General features: G+C 46.9%; 2 non-coding genes and 2 pseudogenes across 2 annotated transcripts; all 4 read left to right on the top strand.

The window, feature by feature from the left end:
* Positions 1 to 7,016: 7,016 nt before the first annotated feature.
* On the top strand, positions 7,017 to 7,218 carry LOC130323968 (U2 spliceosomal RNA; annotated as a pseudogene).
* Positions 7,219 to 16,882: 9,664 nt separating this feature from the next.
* LOC130323958 (U2 spliceosomal RNA) lies at positions 16,883 to 17,055 on the top strand (annotated as a pseudogene).
* Positions 17,056 to 19,131: 2,076 nt separating this feature from the next.
* LOC130323929 (U2 spliceosomal RNA) lies at positions 19,132 to 19,322 on the top strand. Its single transcript, XR_008869105.1, has one exon. It is a non-coding gene; the product is annotated as a U2 spliceosomal RNA (small nuclear RNA).
* Positions 19,323 to 21,419: 2,097 nt separating this feature from the next.
* LOC130323951 (U2 spliceosomal RNA) lies at positions 21,420 to 21,610 on the top strand. The gene has a single exon (XR_008869125.1). It is a non-coding gene; the product is annotated as a U2 spliceosomal RNA (small nuclear RNA).
* The last annotated feature ends 864 nt before the right edge of the window (positions 21,611 to 22,474 follow it).

Here is a 22,474-nt window from a genome sequence, read left to right as displayed (position 1 = left end):
TTGGAGCGTCCAGGCACAGGACTTCTGCTGCTGCTGACTAAATGGCCTCCTTAATTGGATCATTTGAGTAGCCAGCACACCTGTGCAGGTAGGGCATGACATGATAGGCAGCTGCCTTGATAGCGGGTGGGTGCTGAATGTTCCTAATTGACAAAATAAGATTAATGCTTATGAAGAAATATAAAATCTCATCCCTTCCCCAATATCGCGCCACACCCCTACCCCTTAATTCCCTGGTTGAACTTGATGGACATATGTCTTTTTTCGACCGTACTAACTATGTAACTATGTAACATAACATGGGGGGGGGGGTCTCCTGGCTGTTCACACAGGTGTGTCATTGCTGTACATTGACCATGCATTGCTTCTGTGGTATTGCAAAGGCAAAGACAAATGCTTCCAGCCATCCATTGCACTAATGGATTGGTCATCAGCTGGCTGTCTATGTCCCGCATCAATATAGACCAAAGTACAGAGGGTTAGGCTATGCTATTGTGCACCTACCTGATGCATCAGAAGGTGCGAGGCCCTTGCTAAATTCTGTGCACAGACTTTGAGATCTATGCTTTAGACTGTATCTAAACCTGCTCCAACATGGACTGACATTCTGGCCTACTTTCAGCCGATGCGACTTGTCTGTCGCTGAACAGTCGCTTTTTATGTATTCAGCACCTATGTATAATGTTGTAAAAATGCTCTAGAAGCTAAAGTCGCAGAAATGTCACACATATTTGGCCTGCAACTTTCTGTGCGACAAATTCAGACAGGAAAAATCAGTATAAATCCTTAGAAAATTATCCCCCAGTGTCTCCATCTGCTGGCGGTATTGAATAAGCATTGCTGCACTGATGGGGTATGCATTAGACGAAAAAAAAGAAGAAAAAGAAGAATAATACGCCCAGAAAAGAGGCGAAAAGGAGAAAAACGTAAAAAAACGTGAAAAAAAAGTAAGAGGAAGAGAAGGGAAAAAAAGGTGGAAATGGGTTTAAAAGTGATTTCGGCGGAGAAATATATATATATATATATATATATATATATATATATATATATATACGCGCACACACACACATATATATAAACGTATTCTCCGTTGAGATATTGCAGCCGCTGCTGTGTCCAGGCCCAGGAGCCTTAGCACTGTGCTGTGATGTCACTCAATACCACTGACATCACTAGGTGTAAACAACATCTCTCCTTTGCTGTGTATGTGACTATGGAGCTGTTTGGTGATGTCGTCTATTATGGCCTTCATAGAAGCAACAGGAGATTGTTGCATCCATCTAGAACCCTCAGAACTACAGTGCTATGATGTCACTCACTTCCACAGGCCTTGCAGAGTGTAAACAACAACAACCCAGCTTTGTTGTGTATGTAACCATAGGGATTTGTGATGTCACCTAGAACCTTCACAGCAGCGACAGCTTTATGAGGAGCATCAGCACTGCTCTGCCTGAGCAGAACCATCACCGCCATAGGTTGTCAAATAACCCGGATTTAACCCACACAGGTAAGTCCAATGGGGTGCAGGCATGTCCTCTATGCTTACAGCTTCCCGTGGGTGTTGGTTTGATACCGTTTGGGGACAGCCAAGGAGGCATCTGCAGGCAACAAAGGTAGGTGTGTGCTTGTGTGTGTGTTTCCTATGCAGATCCTAAGCCCAGTGTCACATGCAAGTAGGAGGAGTAAGAAGGGTTCCTGGCAAATCCGGGTTATGGATTGCATTTAAAAAGGCCCCGTGGGAGTGCAATGGGCCCCTGTCTTGCTGCTTAGCAATAATGGTATGGGTTTAGGTTCTGCTGTGTGTACTGGTGGTTGACTGCCCCCCAGCCCAGAGTGTGCATGGAAAATTGTCTGGCAGCCTCCCTGACAGCAAGCAGTGATAGTGCCCATGAAGGGGACCTTGTTGGGCCCGCCCCTTTCACGGTTATCGCTTCTCGGCCTTTTGGCTAAGATCACGTGTGGATTTCTGTGCGTGGTTTGGGTTGAAAGGAGTGGTGATCGGGGCCCTCTTTACGGGGGGCCCTGGATTGTTGCTGAGCTGCGATCGTGGGTTTTACCTGCAAAAATGAGTGAGAAGGCGCGTGGACTTGAGGACACGGTGCGGATCTACGTTCCTGGCGAGCACCGGGGGACGATCGGACTTGACCAAATCGTTTTGGAGATTCTTTGCAAGCTTGATTACCTACAGGTATGGAATGTATTGGCTATACAGGATTTTCCTAGGCAAGGAAATTATGATATTACTTTTTGTGGTTCTGAGATTTGCCAGAGAGTCTATATGGATCTTGAAGAAATGAAGAGGAAAAGTGAGCCTGCTATAATGAAGAAGATTAAAGTGGAACCGTTATTTATGAATACAAAAAAGGTAGTAATTGTCCACATGTATAATCCTAAGGTTTCTGATGAAATGGTTACAAACTTTTTGTTCCGGTATTGCGAGGAAGTGAAATTTATAGGAAGACTTAAGAACAAGTTTGGGTACTTTAATTGTAAGAGAAAGTTTATTGTAAAATTTAAAAAAGATGAAGGAATGCAAGATGGAAGGAAGAGCATACCACAGGTGTTTTCTATCGGAGGAGAGAGAGGTTTCTGCTTTTATGAAGGCCAGTTGCAATATTGTAGAAAGTGCCATGCCTATGGCCATGTGCAGGATTATTGCCCTGAGAAAGGAGAATGTTGCAGAAATTGTGGGAAAACTGGTCATGAAGCAAGTATCTGTACAGAGAAGAAGACATGTGATATCTGTGGAAGTGAGGAACATTTGGCAAGAGGCTGTGATATGTGGTATAAAAAGAAGAGAAGTTATGCTGATGCAGCTGGGAATAGAGTAGAACAAAGAGAAAAAGGGGGAGGGAGGTTTGTTCCTGGAGTTGGTGAGAGTGTGAGTGTTAATGTGGCACAGGTGGCTGAGGAAAGTTCTGTGATAGTGGAGCACATTAGCACTCAGGAGAGGTCAGGGGAGGAGGGTGTTTCCACTGCTGTGACTGGTGAGGAGACAGGTGTGGGAGGTGAATTTACCTTGGTGAAAAAGAAAAAAGCAAAAAAAGTGAAAGTGGTGGAGAAAATTGAGACAGTGTATGGTGATGTTCTTTCTAGTGAAGAGGCTATGGATGATATTGAATGTCCAAACCCAATTGTGGGGGAGGAGGAGGGAATGGAAGTTGTTGGGTCATCTCAGAGATCTCTAACACCTGGTCAGAGAGTTTCTCGCAGTAAGGAAGAAGAGGAGGAGGAAGATGAGGATGTGCAGGTTGTGAATAAAAGGTGTAAGACAGGGAGCTGGTCTGAGGATCAGGAAGCCCTTGTTCTTGGAAGTGATAATGAAATAGACAGGGACTCTAACATAGGGTCGCCTGATTGTTTTGCAAGTTTACATAGGAAAGTTGAAGGCCAAAATGTTAATTTCTAAGTTAAGATGGATTTTAAAGCATTTGGTTTTCTTTTCCTAGTTATTATGACTTTGGTTGTAACAACTATTAATGTAAGAAGTATTGAGTCTGAAATTAGGAGAGCTGCAATTTTTGATATTCTTGAGAATGTTAGAAGTGATGTGATATGTTTACAGGAGTGTGCAATAAAGTCAGCACCTTATGCAAATGAGTGGAAGTGTGGGCAGTCCTTCTGGTCCACATGTGCAGAAAACAAAAATGAAGGTGTGGGGATTTTATTGCGAAACAGGGACATTAAAGTTTTAAATTGCCAAATTTTAGTACCTGGTCGTTGTATGGTTTTAATTTTTGAGGTTTTGGGCCAGAGGATGAGAATTTTTAATGTGTATGCTCCAGCAGAAAAACAAGCACGTTTGTCTTTTTTAGAGTCCCTTAAGTTTTTTATCCCTGGTCGTGAAGATACTATTATTGTTGGCGATTTTAACTGCATTAGATCTGTCAATGATCGTGAGAGCTCTGCTGAGGTTAGAACTGATATTACTTCCAATGTTTTAAATCAAATTATTCAAGACTTGCATTTTACTGATGTTGGACTGATGGTTAGCACTGATGAAAGATATACGTACATATCAGATAGTGGCCGCTGTAAATCCCGGATCGATTACATCCTGGTCTCTGATGGGATTAAGGTGGTCCGGTGCAATCAAATGATGTCAACTTTCTCAGACCACAAGATGGTGTCGGCTGAGATAAGTGTCACAGAGTCCCTTCATTTTGGGAGGGGGCTCTGGAAATTAAATGTAAGTCTATTGGAAGATGAGGAAGTAATGGCTGGTTTTAATCATGTGTTTTTATCCTGTGTTTCTAAACAACCTGATTTTAGTAATGTCTTAGTGTGGTGGGAATGGGCTAAAGGAGAGTTTTCTAATTTCTTTAAGATGTTTTGCATAAAGAGAGCACAAGAGAAGAGGAGGAGTGATGAAAGGCTTGTATCCCGGTTAGAGACTCTCTATAAGTTTAAACGTGTTGGTGTGGAGGTGGAGGATGAGATTGTTAAGGTGAAGGGGGAGATGAAAAAAAGGTTGTTGGAAAAGGGAAGGAATATTGTATATAAGTCTAAAGTGCAGCACCTAGAAGAAAATGAGCAGTGTACACGGTATTTCTTTAAAAAATGTTTTAATGCTAAAGGTGTTTTTAAATCTGTTTTTACCCCTACGGGGGAAGTTTTTGGAGAGGAGATGGTGAAGGAGATTGGCAGATTTTATGAGACACTCTTTAGTAATAAGAGCAGAGCCAGTGAGACGGAGATGAATGATTATTGTAATATTTTGGAGAATAATGTTCCTGTTGAAAAAGTTGATTTTTTGATTGATGATGTTAGTGAAGGGGAGATCAAGCAGGCCCTGGATAAGATGGCCAAAGGGAAGACACCAGGCTGTGATGGTCTCCCCGCTGAGTTTTATTCTGCGTTCTGGAATATTTTAAGTAAAGAGTTTACACGGGTGGTGCAATATGTTTTTAACTCAGGTGTTTTAGCTGAATCTATGAAGAAAGGGGTCATAACATTAATTCATAAAAAAGGTGATGGCAGAGATCTTAAAAATTGGAGACCTATAACTTTATTAAATTGTGACTACAAGATAATTGCTAAGATTGTGGCTAATAGACTGAGTGATGTAGTGGACCACCTTGTGGGAGAATACCAAGTTTGTGCAGTATCGAAAAGAAAAATAACAGATAATTTATTGCTTTTAAGAGACTCTATTTATTACAGTAACTTTAACAAGAATGCACTGTTTGTTGAGTCCATAGATTTCGAAAAGGCTTATGATAAGGTTGCACATGATTTTATGTTCATTGCTTTGAAACACTTAGGTATTCCAGAAAAGTTATTATCTGTTATTATGAGTTTTTATCATGGGGTGACAAGTCAGATTTTAGTAAATGGGCATGTGGGGCCTGCTTTTAATGTCTTGTCTGGAGTCAGACAGGGATGCCCACTCTCCCCAATTCTGTTTATATGCGTTATAGAGGGCCTGTTGAAGAATGTGCAGAAAGATAAATGTGTGAGTGGTGTTTTTATTCCAGGTAGTGATGGTAGTAAGTTAAAGGTTTTAAGTTATATGGACGATGTGGTTTTTACTTGTACATCCCAAGCAGATCTCAACAGAGTAAATTTGCATGTGAGGATTTTTTGTTGTGTGGCTGGGATGAATGTGAACTGGGGGAAGTGCCAATTATGCAGTTTTGGGAACCAAGAGAATATAGTAGTGGATGGTGTTAAGGAAAAAGAAGACATTGAAGTGCTAGGAGTGATATTTGACAAAGACCTCAAAGGAAAGAAAAGTTATGAGACTTTGGACAGTAAAATTGAGAAGAAGCTATCCTTCTGGAGGTTAAGGAACTTGTCACTTAAAGGGAAAGTTCTTATCATTAAGTCTGTAATCCTACCGCTTCTCTTGTATACGGCTATGGTGCTTCCTCCAGGGAAGTTATGGACTAGGAGAGTCACAAGGAAGCTTTTTGTGTTCTTCTGGGGGTCTAAGATGGAGAAAATGAGAAGAGAAGAAGTGATGAAGAGTATGAATTTGGGCGGATATAACTTTCCAAACATTGATCTGTTTTTAAAGGTGCACTATTTTCTTTTAATTTTTAAATTGATACAGTGCAATAATAGGGCGGCAGACATGAGTAAATACCTTGCAGGATGGTTGTTTTCCAAATGGGGCTGGTGTGAGAGGGATTTGAGGAGACCCATAGCACATGTGATACCTACCTTTTATGTGCTCCTCAGGTCTTTCAATGATCAATTTGGTTTGAGCTCTCTAGGTGAACCTGATAAAAAGAAAATAGAACAAGAAATAAGGAAAAATGAGAGATTATATGAAGTACCATTCTGCACTAATGCTCAGTCTGTGAAGATTTGGAAGTTTTTTAAAGTTATTGGACTATCAAACAGACAAAAAGACGTTAGTTGGATGTCCTTTCATGGCTGCCTCCCAACCCGATCTTTTTTAATTGGAAGAGGTTTGAGAATAAGTGACAGATGCCCAAGAGAGGGTTGTGGAGGTAGAGAAGACTTAGTGCACCTTTATTGGGACTGTTTTTATGCAAAAGAATTTTTTATGTTTTTAAAGAAGTTTTTAATCCAACTCACTGGATATAACAGTTTTTCTTTTGAGAAAGTTTTTATTGGTCAAGATCTTAGTAAAAAGGAAGATACACGTACTAATTGGATTCTTTTTTCTGTTTTTAAAGAGGTTTTATGGGACTCACGCAATTTGCTTGTTTTAAAAAATGTTGTTATTTCTCCGAGGGAATTGAAAAGATTGTTTTTAGGAAGGATTTTTACTATCTTTCTACTGGACAAAAAGAGAATTGCTGAAGAAGAAGCGGAGAAAATCTGGATGCATACACGATGGAAAAATTTATAAGAAGTACGTAAAGGAGAAAGCTGTAAGTTTTTGACCAATTTCTGTGATTGTTTTTGACATGTTTTTTTGTTTTGTTGTTTGGTCACTTTTTCTTGGCACTCAGTTCCCTTAGTTAGTTTTTTCCGTATGATGTTTTTTCAGATATTGTTTTAAGTGACGAGTCTTGGTAGGTGACCTGATGATCGTCCAAACAATAGTCTGTAACTGAGGAAAAAAGAAAAAAAAAAAAAAAAAAAAAAAAAAAAAATCTTATCAGTTTAATATCTGATACGTCCCCTATCTGGGGACCATATATTAAATGGATTTTTGAGAACGGGGGCCGATTTCGAAGCTTGCTTCCGTCGCCCTATGCATTGACCCGATATGGCAGTATCTTCGGGTACAGTGCACCACCCCCTTACAGGGTTAAAAAGAAAGATTCCTACTTTCATTGCTACCTGCTTGCTGGCTAGCCAGCTAGCCAGCCCTGTGGGCCTTGCTGCTGCTGCAGCCAAAAAACAAAAGGTGGTGCTGCTGCTGCTTCTGCTGCTTCTGCTTCTGCTTGTGTCTGGCCGCTGTTGGAGCGTCCAGGCACAGGACTTCTGCTGCTGCTGACTAAATGGCCTCCTTAATTGGATCATTTGAGTAGCCAGCACACCTGTGCAGGTAGGGCATGACATGATAGGCAGCTGCCTTGATAGCGGGTGGGTGCTGAATGTTCCTATTTGACAAAATAAGATTAATGCTTATGAAGAAATATAAAATCTCATCCCTTCCCCAATATCGCGCCACACCCCTACCCCTTAATTCCCTGGTTGAACTTGATGGACATATGTCTTTTTTCGACCGTACTAACTATGTAACTATGTAACATAACATGGGGGGGGGGGGGTCTCCTGGCTGTTCACACAGGTGTGTCATTGCTGTACATTGACCATGCATTGCTTCTGTGGTATTGCAAAGGCAAAGACAAATGCTTCCAGCCATCCATTGCACTAATGGATTGGTCATCAGCTGGCTGTCTATGTCCCGCATCAATATAGACCAAAGTACAGAGGGTTAGGCTATGCTATTGTGCACCTACCTGATGCATCAGAAGGTGCGAGGCCCTTGCTAAATTCTGTGCACAGACTTTGAGATCTATGCTTTAGACTGTATCTAAACCTGCTCCAACATGGACTGACATTCTGGCCTACTTTCAGCCGATGCGACTTGTCTGTCGCTGAACAGTCGCTTTTTATGTATTCAGCACCTATGTATAATGTTGTAAAAATGCTCTAGAAGCTAAAGTCGCAGAAATGTCACACATATTTGGCCTGCAACTTTCTGTGCGACAAATTCAGACAGGAAAAATCAGTATAAATCCTTAGAAAATTATCCCCCAGTGTCTCCATCTGCTGGCGGTATTGAATAAGCATTGCTGCACTGATGGGGTATGCATTAGACGGAAAAAAAGAAGAAAAAGAAGAATAATACGCCCAGAAAAGAGGCGAAAAGGAGAAAAACGTAAAAAAACGTGAAAAAAAAGTAAGAGGAAGAGAAGGGAAAAAAAGGTGGAAATGGGTTTAAAAGTGATTTCGGCGGAGAAATATATATATATATATATATATATATATATATATATACGCGCACACACACACACATATATATAAACGTATTCTCCGTTGAGATATTGCAGCCGCTGCTGTGTCCAGGCCCAGGAGCCTTAGCACTGTGCTGTGATGTCACTCAATACCACTGACATCACTAGGTGTAAACAACATCTCTCCTTTGCTGTGTATGTGACTATGGAGCTGTTTGGTGATGTCGTCTATTATGGCCTTCATAGAAGCAACAGGAGATTGTTGCATCCATCTAGAACCCTCAGAACTACAGTGCTATGATGTCACTCACTTCCACAGGCCTTGCAGAGTGTAAACAACAACAACCCAGCTTTGTTGTGTATGTAACCATAGGGATTTGTGATGTCACCTAGAACCTTCACAGCAGCGACAGCTTTATGAGGAGCATCAGCACTGCTCTGCCTGAGCAGAACCATCACCGCCATAGGTTGTCAAATAACCCGGATTTAACCCACACAGGTAAGTCCAATGGGGTGCAGGCATGTCCTCTATGCTTACAGCTTCCCGTGGGTGTTGGTTTGATACCGTTTGGGGACAGCCAAGGAGGCATCTGCAGGCAATAAAGGTAGGTGTGTGCTTGTGTGTGTTTCCTATGCAGATCCTAAGCCCAGTGTCACATGCAAGTAGGAGGAGTAAGAAGGGTTCCTGGCAAATCCGGGTTATGGATTGCATTTAAAAAGGCCCCGTGGGAGTGCAATGGGCCCCTGTCTTGCTGCTTAGCAATAATGGTATGGGTTTAGGTTCTGCTGTGTGTACTGGTGGTTGACTGCCCCCCAGCCCAGAGTGTGCATGGAAAATTGTCTGGCAGCCTCCCTGACAGCAAGCAGTGATAGTGCCCATGAAGGGGACCTTGTTGGGCCCGCCCCTTTCACGGTTATCGCTTCTCGGCCTTTTGGCTAAGATCAAGTGTAGTTCTGCTCACTTGGTCTGGCCAGAGGGTGTCTGGGGTACCCGGCTCCTTTGCCTGGGGGGATCGTCCTTCTTAACGGAGGGACTTCACCCCCCTGCTGCTATTAGGGAGCCGGCTTAGTCCCCAGACAACGGGGAGCGATCACCACCACCTACCTGCTTACAGTGGGGGAGGTGTTTATCCTGATGGACATGGCTGGATCAAGTGGAGCATCATCAGAAGGCATCCCTGAGTATGCTAAGCTCAGAAATGGAGTTCGGATTTCCTTATTGGATACCTGCAAGAGAGGAAAAGGATTATGTTTCGTGGTCGAGGAGATCTTATTCAAGTTGCTGGAAATTAAGAAGGAACAAATCCTGTCTATGCTTGAATTCCCAAGAAATGGACACTTCGATGTTATATTGGCTTCTGAAGAGGACTTTAATTTTTTTTGCAGCAAGTACCAGCAAAAGAAGGCCAATCCAGTTTTGGAGGGTGTGGAGGTGACCCCGCATTTTCCGAACCAGGAGAAAATATTGACGGTACGGATGTATAGCCCATATATACTGGAAAAAGACATTGAGACTTTTCTTTCTAGATTCTGTGACAATATTCTGTCAAAGGGAAAAGTCCTGAACCAATATGGCCTATGGACTACAAAATGGAAATTTAAAGTTAAATTTAAAAAGGAACCTGACGGTAAAGTGATTTATCCACCTGGGCGATTCAAAATTGGATCGGTCAATGGTGACTTGTTCTATTCAGGGATGGAGGAATTTTGCCGTAAATGTAAACAATACGGGCACGGGAAAGACCTATGTACTCACTCATGGTGCTATAAGTGCCAGGAGGGAGGTCATGAAGCAGACACCTGCAACAACAACAAAAAAAAGAAGTGTCATCTGTGCGGTGAGGAAGATCACCTGGTAAATGTATGTCCCAAGAAACAAACAACGAAAAAGGAAACAGCTAAAAGGAGTAGGGAAGAAGAAGAAATTGGAGAACCTGAGTTGGAGGAAGTTCCAGCCAGAAAAGTGGCTGAAGAAAAGAAAAAGAAAGAAGAGGTTTATGTACCAATGGAATTTGGAGGTGTTTTGGATGGCATGTTGGAAAATATGCCAAAAAAGGAAAGAAGACCATTTGATATGGATTTAATGGAACTAAGGTCGAAATATGAAAATCGGTACGAGGAAGCTAGAGACAAAGTGTATTTTTCATTTCAAGCTGATATGGACAGATTTTTGGACACTTATAAAGTTCCATCTTGGTTGGGACTTCCGGTAAAAAGACAGATGATAAGAGGAACGATAAACCGTGGAATGATAGATTTCCTAATGGTATATGCCTGGAGAAATGGAATGTCTCTCTGATTAATTACTGGTGAAAGCAATGTTTGTTTGTTATTGTAAATGTGTATGTTTTTTTTCTGGTTAAATCTTTTTTATTGATTTTATTTTGTGGTCATTAGTGTTAAGAAGAAATAAAAAAAAAAAAAATGGGTTACCTGATGATGAGCAACAATCGAGTTCAAATAAGATCTTGGAACTCTGATTGAGTTTCTGAGGGCTAACTTAAAAAAATCTGTTCTTATCAGCTTCCACAGGCACTTACCTGGCAGGGGAGATACTTACCTGGCAGGGGAGATACCATGATCGCTACGGTCTGAAGAACTCCAAGCATTGTGGTAGAGATTTTGCGTAGTACGATTGCAGTACTTTTCGTTCTTATTAGAACCGCATTTCTCTAGAGCATACCACCTGAAGATCGTCTCCTGCCTGCCTCGGAACATCTGAAGAAGGAGAAGATCTTGAAGACTGCAGCTCCGGAAGAAGCCGACGAAGAACCTGGAAGAAGGGAATCGGCGGTGAATTCCGGAACAGCGGCGAAGAGGAAGGCGGCGCAGAATCTTTTCGAAGAAACTCGCTGCCTCTGGAGAAGGATTTGCATAGCTCCTCCCACCGGGACCGGATCTGCATAGCTCCTCCCACCCGGGAAAGAAGACTTTGCAAAGCCTCTCTCCACAAGCAAGCAAGGAAGCGGAAAAGAGCCTGCTGGAAGAAGCCATGGCCTCAACCAGCAAGTCCACCCAGGAGGCTGCAGGGCAAGGCCTGGAGGTCCAGCCCCAACCACAGCAAGCTTCAACCCCCACCACGGCAAGGCAGAAGGGCGGCAGAATTCCTAACCTGGAAGCTCCAACCCTGGAGCCCTGGATGAGGCAGACTGTTGCCTTGAAGCTCAAGCCCGTGGACGGAAGGGTGCCGGACATGTCCCACGACGTGTTCTGCAAGAAGATGCTGGCGGATCAAGGCTTCCCCACGGCTGACACCCTGGGAATAGCAACCTTCTTTTCGGGAATCTTCTACATCACCTTTGCCACCATTGGGACCTGTAGAAGATACTGGGAGGTGGTGAAAGCGGCGAGTCCCGAATCCCCTTTCTCTCGCTTTGTGGGCAACTGCCTTATTCAAAGAGAGGAGAGGCGGGTGACGGTCTCAATGCGGAACCCACACACCCCAGGCACGGACATCTCGACCTTCCTGAAGCGCTTCTGCACCGTGGTGAGGGAGCCCACCCGCATCCTGAACTCACTCGGATACTGGACCTGCAAGTGGTCTGTGGTCGTCAGACTCAACAAGAACCCTGCTTCTCCAGACGGACTACAGCACCTGCCAACGACATTTTCCTTGGGCAACTCCACAGGACTTATCTTCTACCCGGACATGCCGCAGACCTGCAGGAGATGTGGCAAGATGGGCCACGAGGGCAAGGACTGTACGGAGGATGCCTGCAGGTATTGCTGTGTGACAGGTCACACGACCAAGGACTGCCCCAAGAGCAAGACCTGCAACCTCTGCGGACTGGCAGCCCACAGCTACAAGGACTGCCCCCAGAGGGAGAGAACATGGGCATCTGTGGCAGCGAGAGCACCGAAGCCAGCCCCAGCTCCGGAGCCAACACCACGGATGGCCAAGCCGACCAAGGAGGGTAAGAAAGCGAAAGCCACCACCCCTGCCCCGTCCCGCCCCTCCCCTGCCCCTCCCGCCCCATCCCCTGCCCCTCCCGCCCCATCTCCTGCCCCATCCCGCCCCATCTCCTGCCCCATCCCGCCCCACCCCTGCCCCATCCCGTCCCACCCCTGCCCCATCCCGTCCCACCCCTGCCCCATCCCGTCCCACCCCTGCCCCTCCTGCCCCATCCCGTCCCACCCCTACCCCTCCTACCCCATCCCGTCCCACCCCTACCCCTCCTACCCCATCCCGCCCCACCCCTGCCCCCCGTACCCCACCCCGGCCCACCCCTGCCCCGTCCTCCCCTGCCCGGCCCACCCCTGCCCCGTCCTCCCCTGCCCGGCCCACCCCTGCCCCGTCCTCCCCTGCCCGGGCACTCTCTCCTGCCCCCCGCCCCACCCAGCCTCCTTTCTCTCCTGGCCCAGCAGCACCTAACCCCCCTCCAGCTGCTGGTGCCCGCCCTTCGGAGGACTTTCCTGTGCTTCCTCCCCCAGGTACCATACAGAGGAAGAGGAAAGGAAGGGACAACGTATCAGAAGAGTCCCACAAAAGAAAGATAATCGAGACCTGCGAGACCCCTCAAGCTTCAGATGAGGAGGAGGAGATGGAGCAGGTCTGCGAGAGCCTTGAGGCTTCAGAAGGAGAGGAGGTGATGGAGCAGGCCCAAGTGGAGCAGGTCCAAGCAGAGCCAGTCCAAGCTCAATCTATGGAGGAGCTGCTGCAGGACCCAGAGGTTAAGAAAATCCTGGACACTCCGTCCAACACGGTCTACGACGAGTTCTTGGAAGGGCGCTACGAGAAGCCACAGGAGCCGACAGGCGCCAGAGAAGAGGACCCGTCCGACCAGACTGGTAACTAGTATCAGAACTAACCTCTCTTTTTATTCCCATGGCTGATCTCAACATCTTCTGCATTAATGTGAGGAGTATTAGAGCTTGGTTTAGATTTCAGACTGTTCTTACGTTCTTAGATTCCCAGAGGTGTGACGTTTACATGTTGCAGGAATGTGCTTTGTCTGCTTCTAGGTCTTACAACCATCTGGCCAGGCAGTGGCCTCACGGCCCTTCCTACTGGTCTGGTGGGGGCGACAATAGGTCTGCGGGGGTGGCCATCCTGATCAGGGGAGGTAACTTTGCACTTGATTCCGTCCGGGAGCTCGTCTGTGGCAGACTTCTTGTCGCAGACGGTTCCTGGGCGGGTGAGCCCGTGCGGCTCATCAACGTGTATGCCTCCCCTGAGAGGGATGTCCGACTGGAGGTTCTCCAGGCCCTGCGGGCTGAACTCGCCACCACTAGAGCAGTAGTGTTGGGTGGTGACTTCAACTGCCCCATTGAGGTGGACGGGCGCAGTTCTGGCACATCCGCCAACCTGGACGTGACGTCTAAACTGCTGATTGAGATGGTGACGGAGGCATCCTTGCAGGACGTTGTCGGGTCCATCGGGAACGGCTCCGTAAACTATACGTGGAGCCGCCCCGATGGCTCGCTCCGTTCTCGGATAGACTTCATCTTCACTTCGAGAGCAGTCAGAAAGGTGTCGTACTCTATGGTCCCCTGCTTCTTCTCTGACCACAGGGCCATTCGATTCCGGGGGACTCTGGGCCATGGATTCCCACCTGGCCCGGGCTCCTGGAAGTTGAATTGTGCCCTGTTGGAGCAGAGGGAGGTCATGGAGGAACTTAGGGATGCTTACCTTGTATGGCAAAATGACAAATGTCTGTTCAAGTGCATCAGCGATTGGTGGGAATATGTTAAAGTCGAATTCCGTTGTTTCTTTCAGGCAAAAGGCAGACAACAGGCGTGTGCGAAGAAGTGGGACTTGAGGAAACTGCAGCGCGAGCTGCGGTCCCTGCAGGACCTGCTCCAGTGTGGCTGGGACGTCAGGGAGGAGCTGGAGGAGACCAAAAAGAGCTTGAAAAGGCACTTTGAGGAGGAATCCAAGCGAATCGTCTTTCGTTCCAAGGTGGAGAACCTGGAGAAGGGTGAGAAATGTAACTCTTTCTTTTTCAGGAAGCTCCATGCCGGCCACACGCCCCTGACTGAGCTACGAGATGAGACCGGACACATGAGGAGCGGCAAGGAGGAAGTGATGGGGGTCGTCCACGACTTCTACAGCAACCTCTACGCCCCCAAGTCATCCGACCCTGAAGCCGCCGAGAGGTTCCTGTCAGGTGTCACTAACGTTGTTGATCCCGCAGGTGCGGCGGCTATGGACGATCCCTTGACGGTGGGGGAGCTGCTCTCTGCCGCTAAATCCTTTAAGCCCGGCAGGACCCCGGGCAGTGACGGTCTCCCGGCCGAGCTCTACGTAGCGCTGGGTGACCTGATCTGTCCGGACCTGTTGGAGGTGTACGAGGAGATGGTGGTGGGGGGCAGAATGCCTCCGTCGTTGAGGGAAGGGATGATCACGATCTTGTATAAGCGGAAGGGGGAGAGATGTGACCTGAAAAACTGGCGTCCCATCTCTCTCCTGAACGTGGACTACAAGATTCTCGCCAAGGTGCTGGCCAACAGGCTGAAACCTGTCATGGGGCAGATCGTCCATCCGGACCAGACCTGCAGCATTCCTGGCCGCAGGATTGCCGACAGCCTTGCCCTTGTGAGAGACACGGTCCATTACATCCAGGACCGCGGGGGCCGCGCCGCCCTGGTCAGCTTAGATCAGGAGAAGGCGTTCGACCGTGTCTCCCACGCATTCATGGACAGGGTTTTGCGCAGGCTGGGTCTGGGGAAGATGTTTTGCTCTTTTGTTAACGTTATGTATTTTGACATTTACAGCACGGTGTTGGTGAACGGCTGGAAGACTGACCCCTTTCCTATTCTTTCAGGGGTTAGACAAGGCTGCCCTCTTTCACCTCTCCTTTTTGTTTGTGTTATAGAGCTCTTCGCTGAGACTATCCGGCAGAATGGAGAGATCAGAGGGATCACCGCACCAGGACCAGATCGCCACGAGGTCAAGTGCTCGCTCTACATGGACGACGTGACCGTCTTCTGCGCTGACCAGCGTTCGGTGACTGCACTCGTCCAGACCTGCGAGGACTTCGGCAGAGCTTCGGGGGCAAAAGTCAACTGCGGGAAGTCGGAGGCCATGCTCTTCGGGGAGTGGCACCTGGCTTCTTCCGCCCCCTTCCCCTTTGCTGTTAAGCCGGACTTCATTCAAATTCTTGGAGTCTGGTTCGGGAAGGAAGGAGCGGCCCTTAAGTCTTGGCAAGACCGACTAGGAAGGATAAACTCGAAGATCGGACTGTGGAGCTCCAGAAAGCTCACGATGGAAGGCAAGGCACTTGTCCTGCGGAGTGAAGTTTTGCCTGTGCTCCAATATACCGCACAGGCCTGGCCTCCCCATACCACCGTTTGCAAGGCCATCACCCGGACAGTGTTTGGCTTCGTCTGGGGCAAAATGGACAGAGTCAAGAGGACCGTGATGTACAAGGAACCCCGCAAGGGTGGGAAGGGAATACCCGACATCCCCGCTCTGCTGAGGGCCTCCTTTGCATGTGTCACGGTGCAGCGGACTCTTGTTGAAAAGACTGGCTCAGCGGGCAGGTCCATGTCTCGCTTGCTTCTCATGCCCCTCTGGAGACAGCTGGGCTGGGACAAGTGGGACAGCTCCATCCCTTACAACTGGAACACTCCCTGGTTCTATGGGGATGTTGTCCGGTTTGTGAGGGAGCACCAGCTGGAAGGACTGAAACCCGACCTATGGAAGCCGAAGACAATCCACAAGCTCATCCGAGCTAAGGACTTGACTGAGCTGGTTCCGGGACTCCCCGCAGCCACTGCAGAGACAGTTTGGAACAATGTGGCCTCAAAGCGGCTTACCAATGGACACAAGGACTTGTCGTGGATGGCCGTCATGGGAGGTCTCTCTCTCAGGTCATTCATGCATGCCCGCAACCTGTGCAAGACCCGGTACTGCCCCCGTTGCCCCTACGTGGAGGAAACATCTTTCCACGTGTTTTGGCAGTGCCCCTTTGCACAGGGTCTGTTGGACGCCCTAGAACAGGAACTCAGAGACTCAGTGCCCAGGAGCTGCCTATAGTACCATTCGGTGCTTTACGGCCTGTTCCCTGGGACCCACGACGTGGAGGCCATCCAGGAGGCCTGGCGCCTTATGAACTGTTTTAAGGACGCAGTGTGGCTTGCCAGGAACCGCCTCGTGATCAACAGGGAAAACATTTCCGTCCGGGACTGCCGCAGGTTCATCAAGAACCTGCTTAGAGACTATTCCATCTTGGACAGCTCGGCCGTTGATGAGGAAGAAGAGGAATGAAGACCCCTCTCCTTCTCCCATGTCTCCCTGAAGATACAGCCCAACAGTTTGGCCCTGTGATCCGCCCCCTCCCTACCCCCACATAGTCGCCCACACCCCTACCCCGATCACAGATTGTATTATTTGGTTTTTGTTTGATCTCTTGTGCCTTTCTATTGCAGGATTGAGCTGAATGTTAGAGTAGCATGGTGTGCGATGTATAGCTTAGGGAACCTTTGCTGTGTATTGTACTATCATGCTTTGTGTGACTGTAATTTATTGTACGACTTGTAATGACTGAACGGAAAATAAAGCTCTTTCAATCAAAAATCTGTTCTTAACAGTTTAATATCTGATACGTCCCCTATCTGGGGACCATATATTAAATGGATTTTTGAGAACGGGGGCCGATTTCGAAGCTTGCTTCCGTCGCCCTATGCATTGACCCGATATGGCAGTATCTTCGGGTACAGTGCACCACCCCCTTACAGGGTTAAAAAGAAAGATTCCTACTTTCATTGCTACCTGCTTGCTGGCTAGCCAGCTAGCCAGCCCTGTGGGCCTTGCTGCTGCTGCTGCAGCCAAAAAACAAAAGGTGGTGCTGCTGCTGCTTCTGCTGCTTCTGCTTCTGCTTGTGTCTGGCCGCTGTTGGAGCGTCCAGGCACAGGACTTCTGCTGCTGCTGACTAAATGGCCTCCTTAATTGGATCATTTGAGTAGCCAGCACACCTGTGCAGGTAGGGCATGACATGATAGGCAGCTGCCTTGATAGCGGGTGGGTGCTGAATGTTCCTAATTGACAAAATAAGATTAATGCTTATGAAGAAATATAAAATCTCATCCCTTCCCCAATATCGCGCCACACCCCTACCCCTTAATTCCCTGGTTGAACTTGATGGACATATGTCTTTTTTCGACCGTACTAACTATGTAACTATGTAACATAACATGGGGGGGGGGTCTCCTGGCTGTTCACACAGGTGTGTCATTGCTGTACATTGACCATGCATTGCTTCTGTGGTATTGCAAAGGCAAAGACAAATGCTTCCAGCCATCCATTGCACTAATGGATTGGTCATCAGCTGGCTGTCTATGTCCCGCATCAATATAGACCAAAGTACAGAGGGTTAGGCTATGCTATTGTGCACCTACCTGATGCATCAGAAGGTGCGAGGCCCTTGCTAAATTCTGTGCACAGACTTTGAGATCTATACTTTAGACTGTATCTAAACCTGCTCCAACATGGACTGACATTCTGGCCTACTTTCAGCCGATGCGACTTGTCTGTCGCTGAACAGTCGCTTTTTATGTATTCAGCACCTATGTATAATGTTGTAAAAATGCTCTAGAAGCTAAAGTCGCAGAAATGTCACACATATTTGGCCTGCAACTTTCTGTGCGACAAATTCAGACAGGAAAAATCAGTATAAATCCTTAGAAAATTATCCCCCAGTGTCTCCATCTGCTGGCGGTATTGAATAAGCATTGCTGCACTGATGGGGTATGCATTAGACGAAAAAAAAGAAGAAAAAGAAGAATAATACGCCCAGAAAAGAGGCGAAAAGGAGAAAAACGTAAAAAAACGTGAAAAAAGTAAGAGGAAGAGAAGGGAAAAAAAGGTGGAAATGGGTTTAAAAGTGATTTCGGCGGAGAAATATATATATATATATATATATATATATATACGCGCACACACACACACATATATATAAACGTATTCTCCGTTGAGATATTGCAGCCGCTGCTGTGTCCAGGCCCAGGAGCCTTAGCACTGTGCTGTGATGTCACTCAATACCACTGACATCACTAGGTGTAAACAACATCTCTCCTTTGCTGTGTATGTGACTATGGAGCTGTTTGGTGATGTCGTCTATTATGGCCTTCATAGAAGCAACAGGAGATTGTTGCATCCATCTAGAACCCTCAGAACTACAGTGCTATGATGTCACTCACTTCCACAGGCCTTGCAGAGTGTAAACAACAACAACCCAGCTTTGTTGTGTATGTAACCATAGGGATTTGTGATGTCACCTAGAACCTTCACAGCAGCGACAGCTTTATGAGGAGCATCAGCACTGCTCTGCCTGAGCAGAACCATCACCGCCATAGGTTGTCAAATAACCCGGATTTAACCCACACAGGTAAGTCCAATGGGGTGCAGGCATGTCCTCTGTGCTTACAGCTTCCCGTGGGTGTTGGTTTAATACCGTTTGGGGACAGCCAAGGAGGCATCTGCAGGCAACAAAGGTAGGTGTGTGCTTGTGTGTGTGTTTCCTATGCAGATCCTAAGCCCAGTGTCACATGCAAGTAGGAGGAGTAAGAAGGGTTCCTGGCAAATCCGGGTTATGGATTGCATTTAAAAAGGCCCCGTGGGAGTGCAATGGGCCCCTGTCTTGCTGCTTAGCAATAATGGTATGGGTTTAGGTTCTGCTGTGTGTACTGGTGGTTGACTGCCCCCCAGCCCAGAGTGTGCATGGAAAATTGTCTGGCAGCCTCCCTGACAGCAAGCAGTGATAGTGCCCATGAAGGGGACCTTGTTGGGCCCGCCCCTTTCACGGTTATCGCTTCTCGGCCTTTTGGCTAAGATCAAGTGTAGTATCTGTTCTTATCAGTTTAATATCTGATACGTCCCCTATCTGGGGACCATATATTAAATGGATTTTTGAGAACGGGGGCCGATTTCGAAGCTTGCTTCCGTCGCCCTATGCATTGACCCGATATGGCAGTATCTTCGGGTACAGTGCACCACCCCCTTACAGGGTTAAAAAGAAAGATTCCTACTTTCATTGCTACCTGCTTGCTGGCTAGCCAGCTAGCCAGCCCTGTGGGCCTTGCTGCTGCTGCTGCAGCCAAAAAACAAAAGGTGGTGCTGCTGCTGCTGCTTCTGCTGCTTCTGCTTCTGCTTGTGTCTGGCCGCTGTTGGAGCGTCCAGGCACAGGACTTCTGCTGCTGCTGACTAAATGGCCTCCTTAATTGGATCATTTGAGTAGCCAGCACACCTGTGCAGGTAGGGCATGACATGATAGGCAGCTGCCTTGATAGCGGGTGGGTGCTGAATGTTCCTAATTGACAAAATAAGATTAATGCTTATGAAGAAATATAAAATCTCATCCCTTCCCCAATATCGCGCCACACCCCTACCCCTTAATTCCCTGGTTGAACTTGATGGACATATGTCTTTTTTCGACCGTACTAACTATGTAACTATGTAACATAACATGGGGGGGGGGGGGGGTCTCCTGGCTGTTCACACAGGTGTGTCATTGCTGTACATTGACCATGCATTGCTTCTGTGGTATTGCAAAGGCAAAGACAAATGCTTCCAGCCATCCATTGCACTAATGGATTGGTCATCAGCTGGCTGTCTATGTCCCGCATCAATATAGACCAAAGTACAGAGGGTTAGGCTATGCTATTGTGCACCTACCTGATGCATCAGAAGGTGCGAGGCCCTTGCTAAATTCTGTGCACAGACTTTGAGATCTATGCTTTAGACTGTATCTAAACCTGCTCCAACATGGACTGACATTCTGGCCTACTTTCAGCCGATGCGACTTGTCTGTCGCTGAACAGTCGCTTTTTATGTATTCAGCACCTATGTATAATGTTGTAAAAATGCTCTAGAAGCTAAAGTCGCAGAAATGTCACACATATTTGGCCTGCAACTTTCTGTGCGACAAATTCAGACAGGAAAAATCAGTATAAATCCTTAGAAAATTATCCCCCAGTGTCTCCATCTGCTGGCGGTATTGAATAAGCATTGCTGCACTGATGGGGTATGCATTAGACGAAAAAAAAGAAGAAAAAGAAGAATAATACGCCCAGAAAAGAGGCGAAAAGGAGAAAAACGTAAAAAAAACGTGAAAAAAAAGTAAGAGGAAGAGAAGGGAAAAAAAGGTGGAAATGGGTTTAAAAGTGATTTCGGCGGAGAAATATATATATATATATATATATATATATATATATATATATATACGCGCACACACACACATATATATAAACGTATTCTCCGTTGAGATATTGCAGCCGCTGCTGTGTCCAGGCCCAGGAGCCTTAGCACTGTGCTGTGATGTCACTCAATACCACTGACATCACTAGGTGTAAACAACATCTCTCCTTTGCTGTGTATGTGACTATGGAGCTGTTTGGTGATGTCGTCTATTATGGCCTTCATAGAAGCAACAGGAGATTGTTGCATCCATCTAGAACCCTCAGAACTACAGTGCTATGATGTCACTCACTTCCACAGGCCTTGCAGAGTGTAAACAACAACAACCCAGCTTTGTTGTGTATGTAACCATAGGGATTTGTGATGTCACCTAGAACCTTCACAGCAGCGACAGCTTTATGAGGAGCATCAGCACTGCTCTGCCTGAGCAGAACCATCACCGCCATAGGTTGTCAAATAACCCGGATTTAACCCACACAGGTAAGTCCAATGGGGTGCAGGCATGTCCTCTATGCTTACAGCTTCCCGTGGGTGTTGGTTTGATACCGTTTGGGGACAGCCAAGGAGGCATCTGCAGGCAACAAAGGTAGGTGTGTGCTTGTGTGTGTGTTTCCTATGCAGATCCTAAGCCCAGTGTCACATGCAAGTAGGAGGAGTAAGAAGGGTTCCTGGCAAATCCGGGTTATGGATTGCATTTAAAAAGGCCCCGTGGAAGTGCAATGGGCCCCTGTCTTGCTGCTTAGCAATAATGGTATGGGTTTAGGTTCTGCTGTGTGTACTGGTGGTTGACTGCCCCCCAGCCCAGAGTGTGCATGGAAAATTGTCTGGCAGCCTCCCTGACAGCAAGCAGTGATAGTGCCCATGAAGGGGACCTTGTTGGGCCCGCCCCTTTCACGGTTATCGCTTCTCGGCCTTTTGGCTAAGATCAAGTGTAGTATCTGTTCTTATCAGTTTAATATCTGATACGTCCCCTATCTGGGGACCATATATTAAATGGATTTTTGAGAACGGGGACCGATTTCGAAGCTTGCTTCCGTCGCCCTATGCATTGACCCGATATGGCAGTATCTTCGGGTACAGTGCACCACCCCCTTACAGGGTTAAAAAGAAAGATTCCTACTTTCATTGCTACCTGCTTGCTGGCTAGCCAGCCCTGTGGGCCTTGCTGCTGCTGCTGCAGCCAAAAAACAAAAGGTGGTGCTGCTGCTGCTTCTGCTTCTGCTTGTGTCTGGCCGCTGTTGGAGCGTCCAGGCACAGGACTTCTGCTGCTGCTGACTAAATGGCCTCCTTAATTGGATCATTTGAGTAGCCAGCACACCTGTGCAGGTAGGGCATGACATGATAGGCAGCTGCCTTGATAGCGGGTGGGTGCTGAATGTTCCTAATTGACAAAATAAGATTAATGCTTATGAAGAAATATAAAATCTCATCCCTTCCCCAATATCGCGCCACACCCCTACCCCTTAATTCCCTGGTTGAACTTGATGGACATATGTCTTTTTTCGACCGTACTAACTATGTAACTATGTAACATAACATGGGGGGGGGGTCTCCTGGCTGTTCACACAGGTGTGTCATTGCTGTACATTGACCATGCATTGCTTCTGTGGTATTGCAAAGGCAAAGACAAATGCTTCCAGCCATCCATTGCACTAATGGATTGGTCATCAGCTGGCTGTCTATGTCCCGCATCAATATAGACCAAAGTACAGAGGGTTAGGCTATGCTATTGTGCACCTACCTGATGCATCAGAAGGTGCGAGGCCCTTGCTAAATTCTGTGCACAGACTTTGAGATCTATGCTTTAGACTGTATCTAAACCTGCTCCAACATGGACTGACATTCTGGCCTACTTTCAGCCGATGCGACTTGTCTGTCACTGAACAGTCGCTTTTTATGTATTCAGCACCTATGTATAATGTTGTAAAAATGCTCTAGAAGCTAAAGTCGCAGA

Source organism: Hyla sarda, unplaced genomic scaffold, assembly GCF_029499605.1.
Source record: "Hyla sarda isolate aHylSar1 unplaced genomic scaffold, aHylSar1.hap1 scaffold_257, whole genome shotgun sequence".
NCBI classification, from domain to species: Eukaryota; Metazoa; Chordata; class Amphibia; order Anura; family Hylidae; genus Hyla; species Hyla sarda.
Note: the sequence above shows the minus strand (reverse complement) of the source record. Positions and strands in the feature narration are given on the sequence as shown.